Source organism: Palaemon carinicauda, chromosome 35 (assembly GCF_036898095.1).
Source record: "Palaemon carinicauda isolate YSFRI2023 chromosome 35, ASM3689809v2, whole genome shotgun sequence".
Taxonomy (NCBI): domain Eukaryota; kingdom Metazoa; phylum Arthropoda; class Malacostraca; order Decapoda; family Palaemonidae; genus Palaemon; species Palaemon carinicauda.
This window is the reverse complement of record NC_090759.1, coordinates 59,481,058-59,497,111: the sequence shown is the minus strand read 5'-3', so window position 1 is coordinate 59,497,111 and position 16,054 is coordinate 59,481,058. Positions and strand designations below refer to the sequence as shown.

Genomic DNA, 16,054 nt, shown 5'->3' with positions numbered 1-16,054 from the left:
CGAAATAGTTGATTTATTGAAAAATATGTTTATTTGAAAGGTTGATATGTTATTATGATTGGGTCATTACAATTATAAAGAGTAATCCATGTGAATTGTGATTATATTGTGAAAACTGTATTAATTTCCCGAGTGGATGGGAGCCGGGACTTCCCCTCTCCCGTTTTCGTCACGTATTTGTATTTTTTTTACCTTTGGGGAAGCTTTAAAGAGAATAAAAGTGAGAAATTCATGATTTGCTGGTTAAATGGATTTGTCTTGTCTGTATCACAATGTTATCTATTTTTTTTTTATGTGAAGTTTTCTACAAAAAGGAACCATGGGACCTGCGTGCTCCCCCAAGCTTTTGTTTGAATCTGTAGTAGAGAGTAGAGAGGAATAAACGAGAAAACGAGAAGGTCGTTTCCTTTCTCCCGTAGTTTATTTTTGAGTGTTACGAGAAAATTGAGGAGGCTATGCCTCAAACTGAGGGGCTTATGGCCCAAATACAACAGTGAGCATAGGAATGTGATATCTGGTGTTCCTCAGGGTGTTCTTGGGCCATTACTTTTCATACTATATACACATGACATAGATGCATATGCAAAGGATCCTACACTCTTTGCATCGATTCCATCTCCTGAATGTAGATCTTGGGTTGCTGAATCCCTTAATAGAGATCTAGCTAAAATTAGTGCATGGTGCAAATTATGGGGAAGAACTCAAAGTATGATAGTAAGTAGGTCAAGGACAGTGGCTCCTCAACATCCAGATCTTAGCATTGATAAGGTTTCTTTAACTCTATATTTTAGGTGTGATTCTCGACAGCAAATTACTTTTGAGAAACACATTAGGTCCATGACTTCATTAATAGCACAAAAAATTGGCTTAAAGAGAGTTTTTTTTTTTTTTAAGATTTTTGGTAATCAAACCATTCTGAAAAAGTGTTTTAATTCTTTCATTCTACCTTGCTTCGAGTATTGTTCTTCTGTCGGGTCTTCAGCTCCTGATTCTCATTTTAATTTGTTTGACAGAAACTTATGGTCTATTAAATTTCTTATTCCTGATCTACATATTAGTCTCTGGAACCGTTGTTCATGCATGTTGCATAAGATCTTTCGTAATTCTGATCATGCTTTACATTCAGATCTTGCAGGATAGTTGCAACCTGTTCGCAATAATAGGCATGCAGTTAATTCTAATAGTCAGGCCTTCTCCATCATGAGGCTCAATACTATACAGCATTCTAGAAGTTTTATTCCAGCTATGACCAAGTTGTGGAATGATCTTCCTAATCGGGTAGTCTAATCGGTAGAATTTCAAAAGTTCAAACTTGCAGTAAATGTTTTTATGTTGAACAGGCTGACATAAGTCTTTATATAGTTTATATATGAAATATCTGTTTTGATGTTGTTACTGCTTTTATAATATTCTACTTTAATTATTCATTATTTCTCACATTTATTATTTCCTTATTTCCTTTCCTCACAGGGCTATTTTTCCCTGTTAGAGCCTTTGGGCTTATAGCTCCATGCTTTTCCGACTAGGGTTGTAGCTTAGCTAGTAATAGTAAAAGCAATCTAACCAACTCTTTAAAAGTAGTTTCAAGCATTTTAAAGTGACTATATATTTATAACACTCCAATCAAGGAGCTGAATTCCAGCTCATAGGGTGTGTCAAGAAATGAAGTGACGGACAAATTAGAAAAAGATGCAGCAGAAAAATTACTTCCTGGAAGATATCTACTTCCATGTACAGTAATGACTCTGCCTCATATGAAAAAAATCAAATCTCTTAGTGATAGTTGACAAATTTATTTGAATTCTGTGGATCAGAATGAGATAGAGATCACAAATGCTATACCTTCATGGAAATAAGGTAATATGCCTAGAAGGCAAGAAACTGCCCTCTGTTGCCTTAGAATTGGGCACAGACACTCAGCACACGAGTTCTTGATGACTGGTAGGTGCCAACCCTTGTGTGATGATTGCTTGGTTCCCCTGACTGTTAGGCACTCGTTGATTGAATGACCCAGTCTTGTGAATATCAGAGAACGATTCCTCACTTAAGCTCATAATGAGGATGGCAGGTATATCTTCACCAGGATTCTTGGAGAACACATTTTGTAAGATGCCATTAGCTTTCCATTGAATTATGTATGGATTAAATATTAAGGCAATGGAGATGGATTCACTGGGAAGAGCATTATTTTTACTTATTTTCATTTTTTACTTATTAACTTTTTTACTTATTTTACTTTTTTTATTAGGCTTTGGTTTGTTAGAAATGAGTTAGCAGCTAGAGTGGATATAAATGTGTTGAGGTGGTTTGGCCATATTGAGAGAATGGAAAATGGCTGTCTGCTAGAGAAGGTGATGAATGCAAGAGTTGATGGAGAAGTACAAGTGGAAAGCCAAGGTTTGGGTGGATGGATGTGAAGAAAGCTCTGGGTGATAAGAGGATAGATGTGAGAGGCAAGAAAACGTGCTAGAAATATGAATGAATGGCGAGCGATTGTGACGCAGTTCCAGTAGGCCTTGTTGCTTCCTCCGGTCGCCTTGGATGACTTCAGAGGTAGCAGCAGTAGGGGATTCAGCGTTACGAAGCTTCATCTGTGGTGGGTAACGGGGAATTGTGGGCTGTGGCCCTCTGGCAATACCAGCCGAACTCGGTCGAGTCCCTCATCAAGCAGGGAGGCGAGTAGACAGGAAAAGTCCCCTTTTTTTTATTTGTTTCATGTTGGCTAACCCCCAAAATTGGGGGAAGTGACTTGGTATATGGATATACAGGGTAGGCCTATATGGTTTGTTAAGTTATAATTTCTTGATGTTTACTTTATGATTTGCTTCCTGATTATTATTCGGATTATGGTTAAGTTTTTCTATAAAGAAGAGTGCTTGTTGCATGGATTTTTATCAGATGATCAACATACATACAATCAGCATTGTCGCTTTCCAATTTCCTACACTGGTTTTAATTTTCGTTCTTGGTAAAGTTTTCAACCAGATTATTAATTCTAAGCATATTTGTTTTTAATTTTATCACATTCCAAAATGATGCAATCATTACAAGTGTATGAAATTTTGTGGGATGTTTCATTTTCTGCTGTTGTCTTATTTGATCGTTGATTTATCAGTTATGCCTATAACAAGAGTCGGATTTACTTCTTCAAGGGTACATTGTGTGTTTGATTTCCTTCAGCTATTTAAGTGTCATATGTGGTCTTGTGGACCTCAACCTTCACAACATGTCTAGTAGCTTGATTATTTATGATGCTAAGTTAAGAATCGGGAGACATAAGTTGAGGCAATCTTTCAGTGTTTGCAATAGCCAAACTTAACTTTTTACATTAATAAATTAACCAACCTTCCTGTATACTAAGCCTCTTTAGGTTTAGTCAAACATTCCTCATTACTTGCTTTTTTTTATTTTGGAGTTGTACTTTCAAAGTCCATGTTTTTTCCTCATGAACTTATTCTTGGGTTTCAAGTTCAACTATCTCCACTTACAAAAGGTCTTTTGTATATTTGATGGTGTTATTAATGGCTATTATATTAAACCTGCTCTTTACATGAATCTAGAATTTTTGCTTGGTTTGATAATTAAGAAGTAGAAAAACAGTACAGCATGCTGAAGAGAAATTTGGATTCGGCCTGGGGGAGTGTTCCCTTAGTTTGAGAGACCTCTTGTCCATAATAAGACTTCGACATGGAAATAATATTGAGTGCTGAAGCAGAGTGACTATATCAATGTATTCTCAAGTTAGTAGGGTCCTGGAGTGAAAAGATGGGTGCTGGGCATGAATAAAAATCCCAAATTTTTAAAATTCTTTATGTTTTTCCTAACTATAAAAACCTGAGTCCTTTAATAAGAGTATGATATTAGCAACGCTGGAAATTCTGCTTTTAAAATTAACAACAAGGGATTGATAGTTATTGGCAGGTTGCCGGGAAGCCCCCAACCCCCTGCCAACTCACCAAGTAGTCACTTTGACCTTTACAGAGGCACTGATTGAGGGATGAGGCAAGAAGTCAACATTAGTATTTATAGGAAATTCTATTCATTCCCGCACAAATATAAACCTTCATCCTTTAATAAGAGACTTATCCTTAGGAGGGAGGAGGTTTCTATGATCACACTTGCTGGTATAAAATCCAGGGATGTTAAGCCACTCTGGCCTGAAGGGGTGCAAGAGTGCCGACTCGAATAAGCCTCCTTTTGATCTAATAATATTTCAGGTGATAAGATAGGTTTCTGTCATTGGACAGATGGTCATACAAGAATCTATATCATATTGTAAATTTAATGCTAATTTAAAGTGAGGGGTTTACATTTATTTCCATCTTCCCCTTTATCAGGAGGATCGGGAATTACTCCTGCCTTAAAATTCAACAGAATACTGTAGTGGTTGGTAAGATAAAGGTGTTTGGTTTCAGTTCCAGTATAATTAAAAAGGATGCACACCAGAACGTTAGTCGGGCAACCCCACCCCTCACTGTGATGCCCAACCACAGCTGTATCCTCCCCAATAAACATCTTAAACTAACAGTCCTGAGCTAGGATCAATCTGCTGGCATGTGAATGCTAGGCGAACGCGTCACTACTGTACTAAGAGGTCTGTTCCAACAACGCAATGATTCGATTGCTGCCCCTGAACGAAGGGGAATCAAAAGAAATAAAAACCCCAAACATTCTTATTCTTATCCTTTATTAACTGCTATTTTAAATGAGATTAGGCCAAGATAAAAATAAAGATTATATTGTGATAACATGTTATTTTTATTAGTAAAATAAATTTTTGAATATACTTACCCGATAATCATGTAGCTGTCAACTCCGTTGCCCGACAGAATTCTATGGAGGGATACGCCAGCTATCACAATACTAGAAGGGGGTGTACTTACCAGCGCCACCTGTGGCCAGGTACTATAGTACTTCTTGTTGACACCTCCTCAATTTTTCCTCGGTCCACTGGTTCTCTATGGGGAGGAAGGGAGGGTCAATTAAATCATGATTATCGGGTAAGTATATTCAAAAATTTATTTTACTAATAAAAATAACATTTTTCAATATTAAACTTACCCGATAATCATGTAGCTGATTCACACCCAGGGGGGTGGGTGAAAACCAGTGTACAAGATTAAAGGATAGCTAAGTATCCCATATTTCATATAACAGTTATCTCCAATAACAATGAAATAATAAGTACCTGGTAAGGAAGTCGAATTGAACCGTTACTCTGCCTCTTTTTTAAGTTCGTCTTCCTTACTGAGCGCAGCGTTCCTCTTGGAGGCTGAATCAACTCAAAGGTGCTAAAGTATATAGGGCTGCAACCCCTACTAAAGGACCTCTACACAACCTCTAACCCAGGCGCTTCCCAAGAATGAATTGACCACCCGCCAAATCAAAAGGATGCGGAAGGCTTCTTAGCCTACCGTAACAACCATAAAAACAACAATAAAAGCATTCAAGAGAAAGGTTAAAAAGGTTATGGGATTAAGGGAATGTAGAGGCTGAGCCCTCACCTACTACTGCACTCGCTACTACGAATGGTCCCAGGGTGTAGCAGTTCTCGTAAAGAGACTGGACATCTTTAAGATAAAATGATGCAAACACTGACTTGCTCCTCCAATAGGTTGCATCCATTATGCTCTGCAGAGAACGGTTTTTATTAAAGGCCATCGAAGTAGCTACGGCTCTTACTTCGTGGGTCCTTACCTTCAGCAACGCAAGGTCTTCCTCCTTTAAGTGAGAATGGGCTTCTCTAATCAGAAGCCTTATATAATACGAAACCCCGTTCTTGGACATGGGCCTCGAAGGTTTCTTGATGGCACACCATAAGGCTTCTGACTGTCCTCGAATAGGTTTAGACCTATTAAGATAATACTTGAGAGCTCTGACAGGGCAAAGAACTCTCTCTAGCTCGTTACCTACCATGTTGGAGAGGCTAGGTATTTCAAACGATCTAGGCCAAGGACGTGAAGGAAGCTCATTCTTAGCTAAGAATCCAAGCTGAAAAGAACATGTTGCAGATTCGGTCGTGAAACCAATGTTCTTGCTGAAGGCATGAACCTCACTGACTCTCTTAGCTGTTGCAAGGCAGACGAGAAAAAGAGTCTTGAACGTAAGGTCCTTGAAGGAAGCTGACTGGAGAGGTTCGAACCTAGGTGACATAAGGAACCTTAAGACTACGTCTAGGTTCCAGCCTGGAGTGGATAGACGACGCTCTTTAGAAGTCTCAAAAGACTTAAGGATGTCTTGAAGGTCCTTGTTGGAAGAAAGGTCCAAACCTTTGTGGCGGAGAACTGAAGCCAACATACTCCTGTACCCTTTAATCGTAGGGGCTGAAAGGGATCTCTCATTCCTAAGATGTAAAAGGAAGTCAGCTATTTGGGTCACAGAGGTATTGGTAGAGGATACTGCATTGGCTCTACACCAGCTCCGGAAGACTTCCCACTTAGATTGGTAGACTCTACGAGTGGAAACCCTTCTTGCTCTGGCAATCGCGCTGGCCGCCTCCTTCGAAAAGCCTCTAGCTCTAGCGAATCTTTCGACAGTCTGAAGGCAGTCAGCCGAAGAGCGTGGAGGTTTGGGTGCAACCTGTCTACGTGAGGTTGACGTAGAAGGTCCACTCTTAGAGGGAGAGTCCTGGGAACGTCGACTAGCCATTGAAATACCTCTGTGAACCATTCTCTTGCAGGCCAAAGGGGAGCAACCAGCGTCAGCCGTGTCCCTTCGTGCGAGATGAACTTCTGAAGGACTTTGTTTATTATCTTGAACGGTGGAAATGCGTAAAGGTCGAGATGGGACCAGTTCAGCAGAAAAGCATCCACATGAACTGCTGCTGGGTCTGGAACTGGGGAACAGTACAGCGGAAGTCTCTTGGTCATGGAGGTGGCAAACAGATCTATGGTAGGCTGACCCCACAAGGTCCAAAGTCTGTTGCACACACTCTTGTGGAGGGTCCATTCCGTGGGAATGACCTGATCCCTTCTGCTCAGGCGATCTGCTGAGACGTTCATGTTGCCCTGAATGAACCTCGTGACTAAGGTGAGGTTTTGACTTCTTGACCAAATGAGGAGGTCCCTTGCGATCTCGTATAGGCTCCTCGAATGGGTCCCTCCTTGCTTGGAGATGTAAGCCAGGGCTGTGGTGTTGTCTGAGTTCACCTCCACCACCTTGCCTAGCAAGAGGGACTTGAAGTTCAGCGGGGCTAAATGAACTGCTAGTAGCTCCTTGCAGTTGATGTGGAGCATACTCTGATCCTTGTTCCACGTTCCCGAGCATTCCTGTCCGTTCAAGGTCGCACCCCAGCCCGAGTCCGATGCATCTGAGAAGAGATGAAGATTGGGGGTCTGAATAGCCAACGATAGGCCCTCCCTGAGAAGGAGATGGGTCTTCCACCACAAGAGAGTGGTCTTCATCTCTTTGGTGACTGGGATAGAGACGGTCTCGAGAGTCAAACTCTTGTCCCAATGAGCTGCAAGATGGAATTGAAGAGGGCGGAGGTGGAGTCTCCCTAGCTCGACGAACAGAGCCAGCGATGAAAGGGTCCCCGTGAGACTCATCCACTGTCTCACCGAGCAACTGCTCCTCTTCAGCATGCTCATGATGCAATCTAGGGCTTGGCTTATCCTTGGGGCCGATGGAAAAGCCCGAAAATTCTGACTCCGAATCTCCATTCCCAGGTACACAATGGATTGGGAGGGAATGAGCTGAGACTTCTCTATGTTGACTAACAGACCCAGTTCTTTGATTAAGTCCAAAGTCCAGTTGAGATTCTCCAGACAGCGACGACTCGTGGAGGCTCTCAACAGCCAGTCGTCTAAGTAAAGGGAGGCTCTGATGTCCGATAAGTGGAGGAACTTTGCTAAATTCCTCATCAGAAGCGTAAACACCATAGGAGCTGTGCTTAGGCCAAAACACAGGGCTTGGAATTGGTAGACAACCTTTCCAAAAACGAATCTCAGGAAAGGTTGGGAGTCTGGATGAATAGGAACGTGAAAGTATGCATCTTTCAGGTCCAACGAGACCATCCAGTCCTCCTGCCTGACCGCTGCTAGGACCGACTTCGTCGTCTCCATCGTGAACGTCTGCTTGGTGACATACGCATTGAGCGCGCTGACGTCCAGCACCGGTCTCCAACCTCCTGTCCTCTTGGCCACCAGAAAGAGACGGTTGTAGAAGCCCGGGGATTGATGGTCCCGGACTATAACCACTGCCTTCTTCTGGACGAGAAGCGACACCTCCTGATGCAACGCTAGCCTCTTGTCCTCTTCTTTGTAGTTGGGAGAGAGGTTGATGGGAGAAGTGGTCAGAGGGGGTTTGAGGCAGAATGGAATCCTGTAACCCTCCCTCAGCCAACTGACAGACTGGGCGTCTGCACCTCTCTTTTCCCAGGCGTGCCAGAAGAACTTGAGTCTGGCCCCTACTGCTGTCTGGAGATGAGGAGAGTCAGTTTTTTCCTTTAGAAGCCTTGGAACTTTTCCTAGACTTGCTCCTGGAAGCGTCTGGACGGGAACTTCCTCGGCTGGGGGCTCTACCACGAAAGGGCGGTATGAACCTCGTAGCAGGAGTATCAGCCACTGGAGTGCGATAGGTCCTGGGGACTGAGGTAGAAACCTTAGTCTTACGAGCCGATGAGGCCACAAGATCATGTGTGTCCTTTTGTATCAGGGCAGCAGACAAGTCCTTAACAAGCTCTTCGGGAAAAAGGAATTTCGAGAGCGGAGCGAAAAGGAGTTGAGACCTTTGACAAGGTGTGATGCTGGAGGAAAGGAAGGTACAAAGTTGCTCCCTTTTCTTAAGAACCCCTGACACAAACATCGAAGCAAGCTCGCCAGATCCATCTCTAATGGCCTTATCCATGCAGGACATTAAGAGCATGGCAGAATCTTTGTCCGCAGAGGAGGTCTTCTTGCTGAGGGCCCCCAGGCACCAGTCTAGGAAGTTGAACATCTCAAATGCTCTAAAAACACCCTTCAGGAAGTGATCAAGGTCTGAGAAGGTCCAGCAAACCTTAGAGCGCCTCATAGCTGTTCTACGAGGAGAGTCTACCAGACTAGAGAAGTCAGCCTGGGCAGAGGCAGGAACTCCCAAGCCTGGTTCCTCTCCTGTGGCATACCAAACGCCCGCTTTAGAAGTGAGCTTGGTCGGAGGAAACATAAACGAAGTCTTTCCAAGTTGTTGCTTAGACTGCAACCACTCCCCTAAAATCCTTAACGCTCTCTTAGAGGACCTTGCTAAGACGAGCCTAGTATAAGAAGATTTAGCTGGCTGCATGCCCAGCGAAAACTCAGATGGCGGAGAGCGGGGAGTAGCGGAGACAAAGTGGTCTGGGTACACCTCCCTAAAAAGAGCCAAGACCTTACGAAAGTCAATAGAAGGTGGAGAAGACTTGGATTCATCCACGTCTGATGAGGGATCCAGGTGTGCAACCTCATCATCAGACACTTCACCATCAGAGTGTAGCGAAGAGATCGGTAAGGTATGCTGAACAGCAGAGTCAGAACGAGCAGGAACAACAATATTAGTGGCTTCCTCTTCAAGACTCAGTTGAGGGAGCACCTGAGGCTCAGTCTGCAAAGGCTGATCGACCGAAGAAGCAGAAGGAAGGCGCATGGGTGGAGGAGGCTGACTCCTGGCATGAGTGGCTGAACTCAAGGGTTGCGCTTGCTGAGCGGTAGGCGGAGGCGCAGTAGCGAGTTCCTGAGGAACGAGTTGAGGTTCCTGCGGTGAGAGCTGTGAGCGATGAGGTAGTGGCTGCGCAGAACGCAGTAATTGTCTCGCGAGTTGAGGCTCCTGAGGCGCAAGGCTAAGGTGTTGATGCGCTTGCCTTGAGAAGGGTTGAGCTCGGTGCAGCGAGGGCTGAGGAGACTGACTCATAGGTGGGAGAGGTTGTTGTACCTCAAGAGAGTGTTGCCTCACTGGTGGAACTGCAAGAGGAAGCGGAGGAAGGGTATAAGCTTCCTGTTCCCATTGCTGAGATTGTCTTGAGGAAGGCGGAGGGTGCTGCACACCGCTGGAAACAGTAAACTCAGAACGTGGTAAGGTATTCTGAGGAGCCTCAACATCGTACGCCTGGCAGGCAGTACTGCGGTCAGGCGGAGCGATCGCAGGAGGAGGTGCAACCTTCTCAGCCTGACACTCACTCATCAAGACCGCAAGTTGTGAATGCATGGACTGCAGTAGAGACAACTTGGGGTCGGCAGACACTAAGGTCTGCTGAGGTAAAGCCTTAACAGACGAGATCTGTTGCGGCAGAACCTTACTCCTCTTAGGCGGAGTGCAATCAACTGATGACTGCGGCGAGTCAGAGCTGATCCAGTGACTGCAGCCCGGTTGAGTTCTTGAGGACTGGACTCTGCGTTTGAGTGGTCTTGAGACCTGGGTCCAGCGTTTCTTCCCTGACAATTGATCAGCAGACGAGTAAAAGACGGGCTCAATCGTCTGCAGGTGGGAGTGACGGTCTCTGGAAGACACGCCCGCAACCACCGAGGATACTTCTGTGCGCCGATCAAGGCCTGCCAAACCCTTTTGCCCTTCGACATTGCTTCTCCCCTGGGCTTGGGAGCTTGCAAGAGGTCCCGGACTGGGAGGACGACTGGCACGCACAGAAGTAACCTCACGCACCGCACTGACACTGACACTAGCACTTGGCACTGCACTGACACTAGCACTCGTCACAGCACTGGCACTAATACCACCCACTGTACTCTTGACCTTAAGTTCCTTGACTTCGGCCATAAGAGACTTATGATCACTAACCACTGACTCTACTTTTTCACCTAAGGCCTGAATGGCCCGCAAAACAACAGACATATCAGGCTGAGGGCAAATAGTAGGTTCGGGGGTAGCCACTACAGGGGTAGGAATAGGTAGGGGATCATGAGATGAGGAAAAAAGTGAAGAGTGAGAAGAACTCCTCCTAACTCTACCTCTCTCTAACTTAGTTGAATACTTCAGAAGACGGACAAAATCAAGTTCCGAAAGTCCGGCGCACTCCTCACATCGATTTTCTAACTGACAGGGCCTTTCCCTACAGTCAGAACAAGCGGTGTGAGGATCTACCGAGGCCTTCGGAATACGCCTATTACAAGACCTACATCGTCTATGGGTGGGGGCTTGTGAAATGTCAGCCATCTTGAATCAAAAGAGTTAGCCAAAAGGGGTTTCAAAATCAAGCAAAAGATCGTTAACCGTAAATCAGGACTAAATAATAGCTATCTAAGCTAATATAGAAGTTTTCCAGTAAAGCGACAGCCGAAATCTGAGAGAATACTTCACCAAACAGCCGTGAAAAACTCCAAGATCATAAGCGTATCCCAGAATGTCTTGCCGGAAGCACGACAGAGGAAAAATTGAGGAGGTGTCAACAAGAAGTACTATAGTACCTGGCCACAGGTGGCGCTGGTAAGTACACCCCCTTCTAGTATTGTGATAGCTGGCGTATCCCTCCATAGAATTCTGTCGGGCAACGGAGTTGACAGCTACATGATTATCGGGTAAGTTTAATATTGAAAACTACAGTATAGTATGGTAAAAGTACGTTAGGACTCTTGGATAAATTTATATTTGTTCCTAAACGTAATACAGTACAAACCTTCGGCCTTTGATAAGAGCATGACTTCAATGAAGCTGGAACGGCCGTTAAGCTTTTTGACGAGCTGAACACAGCTCGCTGTCAGGTGGCAGGTGACCACTCCCACCCAACAGACAGCGCTACATTCACTTTGACTTTGGCTGTCGGAGAGTACTGACGTACTTCTCGGTGTCTTTATTTGGCTGTTTTAGTCTTTTCCTTTTTTTCTAGTTTGAATATTGGTCTTCTAATCATGCTCTAGGGATTTTATGGTAGAAGAAATAATATACAAGTTTCCCTTGTTATCTGCCGTTATCCGGTCGAGCGGCATGTCTAATGCTGTCCTGTCCATTGTGTGTAGCCAAAAGCAATGATGACAACATGAGCTTAAGGAAACTTTCCTTGGATATCACTAGTGCTCGGTCAACAGGGGAGGAGAGCCGCCGCCTTCTTCCCTTCAGTGTCTGCTGATCCAGGAAGGCACTAAGGACATATCGGCCAGATGTTGTGTTTTCTGTCCTACGAGTGTCGTCACTGGCCTACACAACTCTGAAGACGATCTTCAAGTTCTTTTTTCTCCCTTGCATTGTCTTTTTGAAGAAGAGCGTGCAGTAGACGTCATCATGAAGTCCAGGAAGTCTGATTGATAGGAGTTATGTATGTGCAACTCCTACCATTTCTCTTCCCATGGGAGAGACAGTGAAGTTTCAGGAACCTCCCATCTTGTGTGATTGCTGAGAGTGGTCCTCTAGCAAGAAGAAACATCAATGCACACAACACTAGGGAGTGCCTGGTTACTTGGTGGAGGCATTTTCACACATTTTACCTGTGTGCAGTCTTACAGAGGGAGAAGTGAGGACTGAGAGTTGTCACATTGCAAAAACAATGGTTATCATAACTCATTATATCTGAGCATATGCACTATCAGTAGGGAAGAGAAAGAAGGACGCTAAACTATTTCTTCCTTCTTGAACGATCTTTCTCGCTCTTTAGGGAAAGAGTTAAGCAGTAGGTGCAAAATATTTCTGATTTGCACTGTTATTGCTGTTTCCCCTTCACCTGTTGCAGAGTTCAAGAGATGACAACCGAATCTTCAGATGTGTGGCCTACCAAGTAAGAAGTCAGCGATGCACAGGACAACAGTTCAGTCTGACTCTCCGGAGTCTCAGTATGATTCCTCAACATGGTTTTGGAGGTACTGTACAGCACTGCTGTACCAAAGCCAAATTATAAGGGGAAGTTGTCTGCACAAGGTACAAAAACTTATGCTCCAGTTACAAGTGGTCGGTCTCGTACGAGACTGACCACAAGCACTGCTGGTAAGGACATGGATATCCACAGTTGTCGTTCTCCTGCCTCAGGATGTTCTCGACATGCTTCAGTGAAACCATTGCTCAAGATCTGCTGATGGGCTAATACTACCCCTTGATTTAGATTTTCCCACACTCAAAGAAGAAGACAGAAACCCGATCCATGACCTAGTTTTCCGGAAACCAATATCTTCAAACTCAGTCGAACATTAGAAGTTGAAACAGGAGACCTCTCAAACACGATTTCAGCACTTGTACAAGCACTGAGAGGCCACATCTTCCTCATACGGTTGTTGGCAAGGATCCTCTCCAACCAAGGATTATTATGAGATCACACAGTTCTGTCTGCAGACTGGCTGGCGAGTGGAGATCATTATGCTCGTGTACGAGGAAGATGGTCTCGCAAAGACTGAAAATGACAAGCAAACTTCTTTATGCATACACGTGGAAAAGAGGTTCATTGCTTGTGAGTGCCAGAAGACTGATCTGAGAAGTCATTCACCTCTGGAGAACTCATCTGGGCAGCTTGTGGTCGTCTGGAAGTTCGTGCATGCGAAGGTGTCACTGAAGCGTCCAAGTAATGTCCATGGTAGGAGAAGGATGAGAGCATGGCTCTGTGTCCTGACCAACAGGATTTGTGCCTCGTCTCATATAAGATTTGGCACTGGTAATAGAGGTCTGAGCGTGTATTTCATACCACAATAGCTTCCGGAGGGGTTAAGTGCAGCGCTGTTCCTTCCTCGAAACCATGCAGAGGAACCAGACTGAGATTTCAAATAGTCAGACAGATCAGTCATCCAGTGCTTCTGTGACTCCTTCCTCGGCAGGCCTCATATCCAAAGATTCAGAGGTTGTCACTGGAACTTCATAATAGGCGAAGGGGAAGCAGCAATAGCAGCACGTACAGAAAACTTAAGGCACTTACAGTTTCTCCCTCTTCCAAAAGAGAGAGAGAGAGAGAGAGAATCATCCAAGAAGGAAGAAGAGAGGGCGGCAACTTTCCTTTCCAACCGGAAGTAATTATGCTCAATCTGAGTTGAAAGAACCAATGTTTTTTCCCACAATGGGACAATTCCCAGTCCTCACTCCTCCCTCTGTAAGACTGCACACAAGTAAAAAGTGTGAAAACACCTCCTCCAAGTAACCAGAAAATCCATAAGGTTGAGTGTGCCAATGTTTTGTCCAACTAAAGGGCAACTCTCAGCAATCACACAAGAATGGAGGTTCCTGGAACTTTCATTGTCTCTCTCATGGGGAGAGAAACGGTAGGAGTTACGCGTATGTAACTTCTATTGATCAGACTTGCTGGACTTTGAAAGTGAAGAAGCAGAGAAGACAAGAGAGGGAAGAAAGGACTTGAAGTCCGTTTTCTCTGGAATCGTGTAGGCCGATGACAACACTTTCGCAGGGCAGAAAACACAATAGCCAGGTAATACGTACTTAGCACCTTCAGAATCGGCAGACACAAGGGAAGAAGGGTGGCGAGCCAACTCTTATGCATATCCTTACTTCTACCACTAAAATTCAGTGAACATAACTGCAAGATCAATATTCAAACTGAACGAAAAACAAAAGATTAAAACAGTTAGATGAAGGTAGCGCTTTCTGTTGGGTTGGAAGGACCTACCAGCCACCTGACAGTCAACCGTCCTTACCTCTTTAAAAGCTTAATGGTCATTCCAGCTTCACTAAAGTCATTGGCTATTTCTAGTAACGGTCAAAGGTTTATATTAAGTGTAGGAACAAATATAAATTTATCAAACAGGCCTAGACGACCTTGCTGTATTTTAGGTTGTGAAATCAACTAGTATGAATGTAGTTTTAAGGAAAGGTGCAGAGAAAATGGAGATTAGGAGCCTTTGCAGTTTGTGGGAACAGGCCTTGGACCGCCCGAAAATCGAGTAAAAAAATGTCAGAAATCGGCTCTTTTTCAAGGGAATTATCATAGTAAAGAACATCTTCCCCATAAGGAAAAAAGATTGGGCTAGTAATAAGAAAGATGTCGCCCTGTCCCTACTAACTACATTCCTAGCCATGTCCTTACTGACTGGGAAAGCTACAGCCCAACGCATCCCAGTCCCCTTTACTTACATGTCAGGAAAGATACGGACCTTTATAAATAGAAATAGGTAATTTTTCCTTAAGTTACATTACCCTGTAATATATTACAATAATATCGGGAAATGAGCTCTGTTAACTTACCATACTTTACCGATTATTCTATATTTCTGAGATGCCCTTACCGGTAAAAACTTTTACTCCATATAAACATTTTTTTTTTCGATAATAATGGCGATTGGTTTTTATATCTACATTATGACAAATCGAATGAATAACACTGCAAGAACGTCTTTCAATTCTGAATACAATTTACCTGTCTACTTGTAGTTGTAGTCTGCCTTTATTCTAAAGTTTTCAAGCAAATAATGCTGTAGAATTTTCGGCTAGGTTAACGACAGAACAAAATTATAATTAATTTTCGGCATATATAAATGTAACCAAAAAGATTAAACCGGTATACACCATGACAATTTTTGCCAGTATTCAAAATTCTTACAACTGCCTTCATTCAAAAGCAAATACTAATACAATAAATAAAATTATGCAAAGTTCTTACCAGTACTGACGGCTACACTACAGTAAAGTTTTGTTGTTGGGAACTCGTTTACATTAAGATATTTAGCATATTTGGTAAGTGATTACCACGAAAAAACTTATATATCAATATTTTTTCTAAAATATTTTTATGTACAACGATGTATTCATAATGAATGAACTGGTCTGAATGAATTATAAATTCAGTTCTATTTGTCGTAAAAAAAATGTGTTGCTGTAGAGAACGAATCTTGTTTTGGCAGAGAAATTACAGGAGCAACTGGTTCCAGTCCACAACTTATTATTATTATTATTATTATTATTATTATTATTAAATGCTAAGCTTCAACCCTAGTTGGAAAGGCAAGTTGCCATGAGCCCAGGGGCCCCAATACGGAAAATAGCCCAGTGAGAAAAGGAAACAAGGAAAAATAAAATCCACAATCTTCAAGATTCTTTGTCCGCAAGCATTTATACTACCCCACAGCTGATTCGTGTATGCTAAACAGTAACACAATACTAAAAAAAAAAGATTATTGGCCACTCATCATCATCAGTCGTAGCTATAGTTTTCTGTAGGACAAAGGCC

General features: G+C 43.4%; 1 protein-coding gene across 1 annotated transcript in view; it reads right to left on the bottom strand.

Annotated features, from left to right (window-relative positions):
• The window catches only part of LOC137627782 (rhythmically expressed gene 2 protein-like), an 86,392-nt gene extending 70,884 nt beyond the window's left edge, over window positions 1-15,508 (bottom strand). The window contains exon 1 of the mRNA XM_068359102.1: window positions 15,488-15,508. The gene's annotated coding sequence lies outside the window, so the exon portion shown is untranslated. The remainder of the gene's footprint in view (window positions 1-15,487) is intronic.
• Window positions 15,509-16,054: the final 546 nt, after the last annotated feature.